Source organism: Bos javanicus, chromosome 7, assembly GCF_032452875.1.
Source record: "Bos javanicus breed banteng chromosome 7, ARS-OSU_banteng_1.0, whole genome shotgun sequence".
NCBI classification, from domain to species: Eukaryota; Metazoa; Chordata; class Mammalia; order Artiodactyla; family Bovidae; genus Bos; species Bos javanicus.
Genome location: NC_083874.1, coordinates 106041122 through 106054048, shown reverse-complemented (window position 1 = coordinate 106054048; position 12927 = coordinate 106041122). Strand labels below are relative to the sequence as shown.

The 12927-nt window shown below is 44.1% G+C and overlaps 1 protein-coding gene across 2 annotated transcripts in view; it reads left to right on the top strand.

Annotated features, from left to right (window-relative positions):
- The window catches only part of EFNA5 (ephrin A5), a 289290-nt gene that overhangs the window by 223757 nt on the left and 52606 nt on the right, over window positions 1-12927 (top strand). The window lies entirely within an intron of this gene.

Here is a 12927-nt window from a genome sequence, read left to right as displayed (position 1 = left end):
CCCTTTCACTTCCCAGAGATGGGGGGAAAGGTATATTTTACATTTGTCTCTTCAATATATTTTATGTTTAGGATAGAGGAAAATCTACGTTCCCTTTAGAACACCAAATGCCTTGTGATTTTAAATAATTGTCACACACAGAGCAGGTACTCAGATGTTGACTTAAAACATCAGTGAAAGTGCCCTGTTTTGTAAATAAACAGCGTGATATAGTCCCATTTGTCGCTACCCTAGATACAGATTTTGTTCTCCATTCCAGGCCCATGTCGTAGCTCCCATAGGTTTCGTTCATGCCTCTGTCATTTTTTGACCCAGCGCACCAGAATGGAGTTAATGACTCAGTCGTAGTTCACATTCTCTCTCCGTTGAACTTGAACAGGAATACAGTGTTAACGTGCTCGTGGAAAAAACTCTGAGGTCTGGGCTTGTACTGTCGAGTGCTGAAGAAAGCCAGTTGTGACCCGTCCTCTCAAGGCCCTCGGTGCTGAGTTGTCATCCAGCCTGGCAGGCCCCTTATCGCGCTCTTATTTCATCATCTCTGTGTCTTGGCATTAACCGTCCCTCTGAAATCCCACAATCTCCCCAAGTGGCTCGTTCAGAGCTTGTAGCAGGACCAAAAATTCTGAAAGTTCAAGAGGAGGGTCATGTGCATTGGCTTTGAACTACAGCTCTTTTCCGAGGTAGACACTTTGAAAGCAGACCTTGCTAGAATGGAGGGGGCAGGGAAAAACACAAGTCTATTCTCTGTCACTGAGACAGACAGGCATTTAAGGAGGCAGGGATGTTATAGCACTTGAGAATCCCCTAAAGTGCTTAGATTTATTTCTGAGACATAAATGGTGAATTGTTTATTTCTTTCTCCCCCTTATGTTTTCTTGGGATAGAGCAATTAGTTTCTTATTTTTTATGATTGCATTATTCTTGCATATATCTTTCTGTGGTCCAGGCTATAAAAGTAAATAGAGGATCCAGCTGTATGAATGAATATGCTTTTAATGAGTGTGGGGAGGAAATAATAATACTAAGTAGTATAAAACCATTTTATGTGATGAACCAAAATACCCTTGTTCCCCAGCTCCCCAGCCTTGAGCCACAGGCCCCCAGTAAATACCTGTGTAAAATGACAGCTTCATGTGTTCTGGTGTGAACAAAGTACCTCACGGTGTGTTTGGTCCCCACAACGCACTTAATATGATTTTTTTTTTTGAAAGGCGGTGGCATATTCTGCTTTAATTTCCAGGGTTGGGGAAAGCTAAAATGGAGTATGTGACTTTTCTCTAACACCCTTCATTCTATCTTTGGGTGAAAGCCTTGCTGAAACAGTGAGATAACACAGTTGCTGGGTGATAATACAGTCATTTTCGTGGTGCCATGAGTTAATTTCAGAGGTGGAACTATCCTCACGCAGGAGTGTAATGTGGCATCTCCCCTCAGACCAGCCACTTGCTCAGAACAGCAGGTGGACATCCAGTGTCTCCGGCGTGCAGGACAGTGTGGGCTGCCGTCAGGCCTTCCCACCACTCTCAGGCCTCCCTTATTCCCCCTCTTCCTGGCCACTGTTCTCTTGCTGTTATTCAGTGGTTCTGAGTCTCTGGAGTCCCTGGCAGTGATGTGATTCGATAGCACACAGCCTCAACTCTACCATTAATTAACTTTCAAATGGCCTGTGTTAGCCTCCTCAGGCTTCCATGACAAAATACCATGGACTTGTTGGCTTACAGGGTAGAAGTTTACTTTCTCATCATTCTGGAGGATAGAAGTTCTGGATGAAGGTCCAGCAGAGTCAGTTTCTGAGAAGAGTGCTCTTCCTGGCCTGCAGAGGCACAAGAAAGAAGAGTGGAGATGGGTAAGGGGTGGGGGGCATTTTTTGGCATCTCTTCTTGAAGAACACTAATCCTGTTGGGTTAGGGCCCCACCCCTGTGACCTCATTTAACCTTAATTGCCTCCATGTTTATCTACAGACACAATCACAGGCTGGTTGAGGCTTCAACGTATAAACTGGAGGGTGACCCAAACATTCAATCTGTAATACTGCCCAGGTAAAAGGAGGGAAAAAACTAAGAGAAGCACATCCTGACGTGGGAATTCTGTAGTCCACTTTTGACCTGACACTTGATGCTTCCGCCCCCACCAGTGGCCATGTGAGCACATTCTGATGGTGGTCGCAGGGGAAAGTTGAGAAGTCCCAGGAAATAGCCGAGTGCCAGTTTGCCTTCCCTCCTTCCAAGAGAGGAGGGATGGGAGGGGAGATTTCTAACACCCAGGAATGCTCAAGGACAAGGGATTGGTTCTAGTGATTTTCTACAAAGATTTGAGCTATGCTTTGGCAGCTTTGAGGTGATGAGAAAGTTGCTTTCCTTCCATGACCCTGGCCTGGGGAACAAAGGCTGGGTGTCCTGACAGCAGAGGCACACTCTGGTCCCTGTGACTCCTGTGGACTGGGGCAGACCCTGGGCATACCCCAGCCTGGTCCAGGCCTGACCTGAGCAGAAGGGAGCCTCGGAACCAAAAGATTCTCAGGATCACCAGCTTGTGGTTGCTGGGACACAGCTCAGAGCAGCACAGGGTTGGCAGCGGCTGAAAGGGAGCCTTGGGTGTTCCTGCCAATGTGATAGGCGCTTGTAGGATTTTGTGAAGCCGGCTGATGAACCCTCTCAAATACAGGCACCCAATGCTGCTCAGCTGTGTAATTGGGATGGAAATGGGCCAATGAGAGGCGGCAGTTTATTCTTAACCTTTGGGGAGTCCTGTTCCAGGAGACTGTGTGTGGGGGAGAGAAAGAAGCATTACAAATAATAAGCTTCTCCGCCTGATTTGTAATGAATTAGTAATAAATGGCCTTGTGCTCCCTGCAAGTCTGACGATTGCAGAGCAGCTCCAGCTAAGAGCACGGGACCACATCTTATTTTGATCAGCTGTAGCATAGCGAAGACATGTAATTATCATAATCTAACAATTAGCCTGGCATCACTTTCCAGTGTTTAATTACCCCGATAAATGGTAATTGAATAGAGGACTTAATGACGAGAGAAACGTCCATTCTGCCTTAGGTGCTTAAGTTGTCTACCCGGCTAGGCGTGATTCTCTAGCGTTGCTTGAACAACAGGCCTGATTATCATTTTCCTTTCTGCCTTTGGCTGTTATTTCGTTTCCTGGTCTTGACCTTTGTCTGTCGTATTATTTGGCTCTTATCAACATTTGATACTGGGGTCCAGAACACAGAAGGAGGTTCTTGGGCACTTCGCAAAGTTTGGTCTGCTCCTAAGTGTTGCTTCTAATGTCCATCAGCTATGATTTCCTGTCTGGGATGTCCCTCAAGTCACCTCTATGTACAGACACCATGATGAGCATTGGGGATACAAAGATGAGTAAACTCCAGAATCACCTTCAAGGAACACTCTATGTAAAGAATGGAAGCCCCCATAAAAATACCTAGAGTCATAGTAGTTCTGGTGATCTGCTCTCAGCGCTCAGTTCAGTTCAGCCGCTCAGTGGTGTCCGACTCTTGGCGACCCCACGGACCGCAGCACGCCAGGCCTGCTTGTCCATCACCGTCTCCCGCACTTTACTCAGACTCACGTCCGTCGAGTGGGTGGTTCCCCAAGTGCTATGCCAGCGCTGTTGTTGTTGTTGTTTTCCCACATCTATGCATTTACCTTGAATGCACTCAGTATTTTCTCTGACTACTTACCGCCTACTTCCTAACCACTCCAGATCACCTCCGTCTCTCCAGATTTGTATCCAACTGCCCACAAGGTCCGAACCACACCAAGTGACAGTAGCTACCGTCTCATGTGCCGATTTGCATGGAAACAGCAATAATTTCTGCTTTGCACCCTGAAGCTTTGTATAAAGCTCCAGTATCACTATCGTGCCCTAGCTTTGCAAGGTTCTTGCTTACCCTGGTCCAGTGACGACCAAACATAAAAAAAAAGCCATAGAACATTTATTCTCTTTCTTCCAGCTTGTGTTTGTTCATTTAATAATAAGCTAATAGAGATTAGCTCCACGCCATGTAGATCTTGGACACCCCACCCCAGTTTTTTGGAAAAGTCAGGCCATATTTCAGAGTTAGATGGTAATGATTCCAATAGGTTATCATCAAGCTTTAATACAAATATTAATTTTTCTGCTTATACAGCAGTAGGTAAGGAATAATATAAATATTTCTTTACTGCTTGTACAGCAGTAGGTAAGGACCATGAAATCATTATTTGAGCTGGTTAGTAGGAAGGACATTAACTGTGGCTCTTTGGTTATTGTTCTTAATTTTGAAACTAGGAAGGGCCTGAAATTGGGCTGGGTAAGTCCATCCTTGTAGGATACGAAAGGGCCGTGTGTGTGAGCTGTTTGCTGGGCAGCTGAATGGTGTGACTGACTCGCTGCCCCCTTATGCCCTGAACAGAGTCCGTTTGTTGGGCCCTTGTTCTCCCAGGACGGTGGCTAGATAACCTGGTAACAGACTTCCTGCATCTGTTTTCGGATCTGGGTGTGTGTGGCAGCCGCTTCGTTCCATGTGCTCGACACCCCGTAAACTCTGGATAACTTTGGACGTGAAGGGCAGCTTGGTCTGGAAGCTCCTGACCAGTAGGAGTCAAGAAGGAGCCCGTTTTGCGTGGTGGAAGTGACCTCCGTGAGGTCACACACCGATTGCCAGACGACAATTCTTTATTTTATTTTAATCCCTTTTAGAAAACCATTTGCAGTGGTCTGTGACGTGTCAGGTCTGTGGGACTCTGCCTGCTTAATTCTTTGGCTGATTTAGCCTGTTGATGTCGACACATTCTTACTTCAAGCCCGAGGCCTCTTTGGGGGCTTAGAAGCAATTAGACTGTCACCCAAAGCTCTGGGTCCCTTCCTGAAAGAAAGTCTTGTTTAGGCTCTGCCAATTTAATGCTTTGTTTCCTTTGGAGCTCCTCAGTCAAGCTAATAAAACAAACTCCAAACAAGTTAAAACACTGGAGGACAGAACATTTGTGGGCCTTGTATTTGAAACAGGTACTCCATCTGGGAGATTCCAATTTTAAAAAGTCATTCAGCCCGAAGTGACTTGTACTAGAAAAGCAACAAGCACAAGGCATTTGAGATTTCGGTCCATCTATTTGAGATGAGTAATTAGCGTTAATTGAGTGATTTTTAAATGACTGGCTTTTAAAGCACACACACAGAGAAGAAAAGGGACAGGTTAGTATACTAAGCCACTAATAAATTCTAAATATCTGGCCAAGAAAATTACATCTTATTCTTATCACCAACAGCTACTGAACTGAAGACAAAGCTCTCACGCTGCAGAATTCGTGATTACTGAAACATTTATTTTTTTTCTTCCAGCTTGCATGTGTAAGAACGTCAGTGGAATTTTCATTAATGGATAAGCAGAGCTAGGAGTTGGCTCTGGGTTCTAAATATTTTGTCAGAGTTGTATGCTTCGTTGAGTGAGAGTGTGTGCTGTGGCCTACAGCCTTTCAACTGCACAAGAATATGTAGAAGATGTATCTGAAATTCATCCTCGACTGGGTCTTCTTTTAACTTGTAAATCTTCAGTTTTGTGAGGATTTTAGTCATTCTTTTTATGTTCTAGAGCCTGAAAGAGCGGGATTAGGCTGCCTGGAATGATGGATTTCGGTCATTGTGTACTGTATCTCATTCAGCCTCAACAACTGGCCTGGTATCGGTACAACTGTTTATGACTCTGATATCTCAGAACTAAAAAGGAAGGTCAGTGACCAATACATTTGAAAGACTGGCATGTTTCAGCCTGTGTGAGAGAAGAAACATTTAAAATCAGCAAAGCAAATTTCTTTAGCTCCCAGTGATGTGAACATGATTTATCCACCCCAAGTCTGATTTGCTGTTTATATTTCTCACTTTAACCTCTGCGGGAAAACAAAAAAAGAACGTCTTCAGCTTTAGGATCTGAAAGCCATAAGGCTGGCATTCTGTGCTGAAAGGAGTAACAGAAGGAGACAGGAAGAGGCATGTTATGCAACAGAGAACGCGTCCTGCCCATCTCCTCCCAAAACATATTGATAACCAAACCCCATGTCTGTTGCTGAGCCCATTAGGCCCTTCAGGACAGATGAGAAATTCTTCTGGTTAAAAAGAGACATCTTATTCTCAAATTAAATCCATAATAGAATTGAAAGGCTGTGCTGTCAAGACATAGTCACTCTAGATTTAGTTTAAAATTTGGGAGGAACCCTGAGCTGATAAATTTGCCTAATCTTCGACCATAAATCATATCCTTCTTTTACATTTCAATTTCAGAATGTAATATGTTAAGTTGCCCCGTAATTAAAGAAGTGACACTGTAGTCCGGTTCAAATAGGAATATTAAGACAATCACTGCCTGGACAGATTAAAATACATTTAAAATGTAATCATCAACTATCCAGCTCATGAAAAATAACATTTTCATCACTGAGTCCGTTAGAACATTCCACGAGATGGGGATGAAAGTGCCTCACAGCTTCCTAACCTCTAACAGCCACCCTGTCTCCTTTCAGTAACGCTGTTTCTCTATTTATGGAGTGAAGAAACTTCACTCAGGAACTGCTTGATAAAATACCTTGGTACATATTTCCCTGGAAGCAGGCTCTCTGCTGCGCCAGCAACATATGCTAAAGGCCAATTTAGAACATTTTAAATGTACCCCATACCCTTTCTTTTCCAGCTACTGAAAATGAAGTATGTTTGGGCTTTAGCAAAGGAAGATGGCATGAGAGGAGGAGCACCGCAGGGGCAAGTGGCTGCAGGTGACCTCAGAGGCCGCGACACTGCCGCCTCTCTGCAGCCTGAGCCCAGAGCACCCACTGCGCGTCCTGTGGACGCAGCCTCCCGGCTCTCAGTGTCCGCCCCATGAGCGCAGATGGTGGGAGAGGAGGAAGGAAGGGCAAGGATGTGCAAAACCACCCACTGAGACAGGAAGCTAGGTGATGGCTCCTTGGCGGAGCCAAGAGGAACCAAGGTCAGTGTAAGCTGAGAACGTCCGCTCGAGGTCAAGGCCTGCAGTGGGCAGGTACCAGGCGTCCCCCGCAGAGTGACCCACGTTTGAAATTATTCAGTTGGGAGCAGAACCCCACCTATCAGGTTACCTGTGGTCATCAAACAGTGTTTGGGTCCTTTTTTCAGCAGAAACCTGGTGGTACATTGTTGTTAACTAAGAGAAAAGACAGCCTGTCAACTCTTAACTTCACCTCTGTGGTCCTGATTTCATCTGAATTCCAAGACTCAAGCTGCAATTCCCTTTCTCCAGACAGGTTAAATAAGGAGATAGATATTTTCAGTAGTTTAAATGTATCACAAAAACTGTGTTTAACTGTGAAATGCCATCAGGTGAACACTGAAGGAAAAATAAGACAAACACACTTGTCTGCATAGAGACTTTGTAGCTCGAAGCCCACCTTTCATTGTTATTTTTGCTGTCAGTAGCCCCAAAACTGTATTTTTTTTTTTACCCAACCCTCCAGGCAGCCTCTAGGTCATCAAAACGATCATGAATTGCAGAATTCGTTTTAGTAGGTGAATTGATTACAAAGAATTAGTTGCCATGCTGAATTTTATTCTTCTTCATTAACTAAAATGATCCTTTCACAATATAGATGACATTCTCAACCAGTCTACTGCCAAATTTTGACAAATGTGTACAGTGTGTTCTTGTCCTAACAAAATATACACACTGCTGTGTATTACACGGAACACTGACCTCAGTAGCCACGCAGCCCGGTGGAGGACAGGGGCCGTAACTCTACGCCCACGAGATGCCTCCCGGCACCTGGGACTTGTGTCATCAGAGCAGAGCCAGAGCAGTAATCATTTCACTCAAACACAATCACTTTTCTAAGGGTGGCAACCATGCATCCTTTCACATTCTAAACCACCGTGGTAATTTAGGACGGATCGTATTGTAATTACTGTTGGCCTGTTGTATGCAGCCAGGAATTCTTAACAATTCATAACATGCAGTGGTTTCAGAGGTAGAGAACCACAAGTCTAAGGGATGGAATTAAAGACTAGGAGTTAAAGAGGAGACATTTATAAGAAAATGTCCCAGAAACTTAAAAATGTGTTCAAGCAGTGGCGGGCTTCCCATGAAATTTGTAAATATTGGCATGTGTAATCATGCTTCCTAGAGGTGACTCTTGCTCATTTAACATAAACTAAAGCTCCTGAAAGGAGTTTCCTGATGGAAAAAAGTTCTGTTTATGTGAATGGCTACAGAGCCTAACAACGCTTCATCCCTGTGAAAGACTGGGAGGATGCGCGGAAGTCCGGAGCTAACCTTGTGATCTGGGACTTATTCAGACACTGATGCACCCTTCAGCTTTCCCTGCAGGAGTCTGGGATCAACCTAGGGAGAAAGAGAGCAGGGCTTGGCCCCTTGAAGCAGCCCCTCCTAGAAGATCAGTCTAAACAGAACGAGGGGAATTACAGCCAGTAATTCAGGCCATTATGGTTAGGACAGAAGTTACCTGCTTCAGAGCCCCTCAGGCTAGGGGTGAAATTCTAACTCTGCTACTTGTTTCCTGGGGGCGGTGGGGGCGGAATTTGAATAAAGAAGAATGAGAGCTTAAGAATTGATGCTTTTGAACTGTGGTGTTGGAAAAGACTTTTGAGAGTCCCTTGGACTGCAAGGAGATCCAACCAGTCCATCCTAAAGGAGATCAATCAGTCCTGAGTGTTCATTGGAAGGACTGATGCTAAAGCTGAAACTCCAATACACTGGCCACCTGATGCGAAGAACTGACTCATTGGAAAAGACCCTGATGCTGGGAAAGATTGAGGGCAGGTGGAGAAGGGGACGACAGAGGGTGAGATGGTTGGATGGCATCACTGAGTTAATGGACATGAGTTTGAGCAAGCTCTGGGACTTGGTGATGGACAGGGAGGCCTGGCGTGCTGCAGTCCACGGGGTCACAAAGAGTCAGACATGACTGAGCGACTGAACCACGCAGTGGATCACAGCTTCTCTGAATGTCATTTTCTCGTTGGTGTAATGAAACTAATTGTAACTACCCAATAAGGATTTCACGGGACAACATATGTAAAGCCATAGGCTAGCAGATTCTGGACACGACAAATGTTTGTTGTATCACTGAATGAAGGAGAGAACTGAAACCCTGTGCAGAGCGAGAATCATTCCTCTGGCAACATTCAGAGAAGACCTGAGAACTTGACTTTAGCAATCAAGTCTCAGTTCTGAGGTCAGACTGCTTGGGTTTGAATGCTGCCTCCGCCCTGTTTGTTCCTGTGATGTTAGGCATGCTGCTTGACTTCATAATCTCGGTTTCCTCATCTCTGACTCAGTGCACTGGCTGTGTCTGTTCTGTGCAATTGTGATGGAGATTACATTGAGACAATGAGTGTAATGTAATAACCACTCAATAATATTAGCCATACACGTGTGCTTCTTCACAGTAAGGCCAGAAAAGAATGATTCACTGCCACTTTGTAGTTGAAGAGTATAATTGGGAAAGTATTGGACTAACTCTGAACCTTCCTTTGTTTTGTACTTAGCTGCACCATACAGATGCCTTTTATGAGTTCCAGTTTGTCATTATTTTTATCTTCACAATGTCCATTCTTTGAAATTTACATTAGTAAACTAATTTATGCAAATTCAATATGTGAAACAGAAGTGTAGGTTGATTCTTTGGTAAATCATAATCGTTTCTTTGTCATATGCACAGAAGGATATCCGTACTAACTGCTGAGATACTCTCATATTTAAAAACCAGCTCCAGGGACTTCCCTGATGGTCCATTGGTTAAGACTGCGCACTTCCAACGATGGGGAGCAGATTCGACTCCTTGTGGGAGAACTAAGATCCCGTATGCTACGTGGCCATAAAACTAAAATACTTAAATTTCAAAAAAAAAGAATAATAAAACAGGGGAAAAAAAAGAAACATCTTGAAAAAATAGGGAAGAAAAAATAAAACTAGCTCCAGAGTGATTCACTTAACACCCCACACAAAGTAAATTATCTCCAGAAAAGGATAACTGGTCAACCCAGTGTAAAGTGGGTATTCGGTCTCATGGTTTGTTTATCAAAATTATAGAAGAATTGACAAGGATAAAAGTTAGAAAAGGTAGCTAAATTTGAGGCAGGAAAACCTGCCAATTGGTAGAATAAAGCAGTCACACAGTGGGTGCGGGCCATGGCAATGCTTTTCCTCTTCACCCCTAAGCCGGGTCGAGGGCTGGTAGAAGCTAAGATGAACGGCACGTCTTGGGGAACGGAACAACTTCCCCCTTGAATGTCTTCAAAATCTATAATAATAATATAATAATATAAAGTGCCTCTGGGCATTGCCTTCTGCCGCGGCGCTTGTCGGCCCGAGCCAGGTCTGTCAGCGCGCTCCGAGTGCCGCTGATTCACGGCGGAGCTCCCTTTTATCTGAATGTTGCGGTGTCTTTTCTTTGTACTTTGGCAGTGATGTTACCTTGATGTTCAAAAACCTTTTAAAAGCAGCGCAGGCCTTCCTTGCATCTTGACAAATCGTTGTCTGCCGGTAATGAGGAAAAAAGTAAACGTGCCTTCGTGATCACTGTAAATATAAGGAAATAAGTCCTTCCGAGGGGTCCTTGGTTTTTACAAATGGTTATGTACCTTGAGACCCCCTTACGGAAAAGTGATCTGGCCACCTTCCCTTATTTCTCTTGCAGACATCCGCATGCTGCTTTTCAAAAGCATCGAGAAAGTGGAGTTTCTGAGGACCATTTGATATTTGAGGATAGAATTTAGGATTTTTACATGACATCCTTTCTTCCAGGATTTTTAAAAAGGGAAACCCGGGGATTATTTTTATTTCTGCTTTATGCGCTAACTGCCACTGTTTAAAAAGCAATAGTTTGTTATCTACCCATTTTAATCTGTCCTGTTAATAGTAATGATGCCTTTTATGCACATGTACTTTTGATACCTTTCCTCGTCCGAGGTCTGAAGCAGGCGTGTGAGGTCGGCAAGGTGGATTCTCGTTATTATTCTACTTAACACGTGAGGAAACTGAGGCTCAGGATGGCTTACGAGGCTCCTGCTCAGTCAGCAGCAGAGCAAGTCCTTAAATCCTGTTCTACTCACTCAAAATAAGTAGCTCTACCGCTGTTAGCACAGTGGTGTTTCAGAAGGAATCTCGACTTTGTCGATGAATATTTAGCATCCAGAGCAAAGGTACCAGCATTCACCACAACCTGTCAGAGGTCCTCGATATGTTTGGGGGCCACATTTTAAGGAAAACAGTGGCAAACTAAAAGCCGTGAAGAGGGTCAAAATGCTAGAATGAGGAGGAGTCTGGAAATTCTATCAGAAATGAACAAAGGATTTTCAAGTCTGGAGAAAGCAGGGTCCAGAGCCAGAGCTGACGTCTCCGAGTGGTTTATGGACTACCTGACGAAAGAGGAATGAGATTTGCTCTCTGCAGTCTCAGGCAGCAGCAGTAGAACCACTGGATGGAAATCACACAGAGGGAGATTTATGCTCAATATAAGGAGAAACTTGCTAACATCTAGCGATGTCCGAAAATGGAAGAGACTAGCTCACCGTTGCTGGGAAGTGTTCTCCCTGAGACTGACGTGAAGATTGTATGACTCTATGGGCGCTGTATTTCAGTGGTAACGTAGTTTTATCAAGACCCTCCAAGGGCTCAGAGAAGAATTTCCTCACCAGCTAGAAACAAAGGGCTTTTGTGGCCTTTTCCACCCTGATTTTAGAAAGTTGTGTACATAACAATTCCTGTTTCACACACCATTGGGTCCTGGGAAAAGCTGTTCAGTTGATGGCGAAAGGCACTTTAGTTAAAACGAATAAGCAAAACTTTTCTAAGATAAGAATTGAAGCAGACACGGGGGTGTGTGCGGTGATGTGTGTGTGAGCATACCTTTTAACTCTTTCAGGATGGGGCGGCTGTGGTTTGCTCTTTGCATTTGACTTGTTCCTTTCCCTGCTTCTCGGTCCAGCCCTTTTAGAACACAGCCTTTGAAGCTGAAAGAAATAAGGGGAAAAGTCATTTGACTTACATGGCTTCAATTTAATAGGGAAAGGGGCAGGGCATCAAAACAGAGAGTGGCTAAAACAAGTTTGTGACAAAGCAGATTTTCCAAGAGAGACACCTAACTCGGATCCAGAGTCTCCATTCTGGGTCTAGTTTAGTGGCTCATTGCTTCATTATTATGCCTTTGGGTTTAATTTGCCTCTGAAGTAGAAGTGTTCTAGGAATTTAATTTTCAACTTTTAAACTTTATGATTCTAATTCTCTCAATTTTATCCCTCTCATTTTCCACATTTTGCATAGGAAATGAAGAAGGCTCTCAATTATAACAAATACCATTTATTCTTTAAATTATTCAAAAACGTTTATTAAATGAAACACTGCTTTAGAAATATGAAAAGTTTTCTTCAATATATATGTGATTTTAACAAAGAAAGGAAAACAGTCTATCAGTACCTTTAATACTTAAAGTGAAAGTGAGGTGCTCCACTGGCAAGGTATTTGGAATAAATATAGTACAATTCCTCTGAAGAATGGCTCGCTGTACTTAAGATTTGGAACAGCAACATGTCAAACTATGCCTCGAATCATCAGTTCAGTTCAGTTGAGTCACTCAGTCGTGTCTGACTCTTTTCGACCCCAGGGACTGCAGCACACCAGGCCTCCCTGTCCATCACCAACTCCCGGAGTTTACCCAAACTCATGTCCATCGAGTCAGTGATGCCATCCAACCATCTCATCCTCTGTCATCCCCTTCTCCTCCTGCCTTCAATCTTTCCCAGCATCAGGGTCTTTTCCAATGAGTCAGTTCTTCCCATCAGGTGACCAGCTTCAGCATCAGTCCTTCCAATGAACATTCATTCAGGACTGATCTCCTTTAGGATGGACTGGTTGGATCTCCTTGCAGTCCAAGGGACTCTCAAGTGTCTTCTCCAAC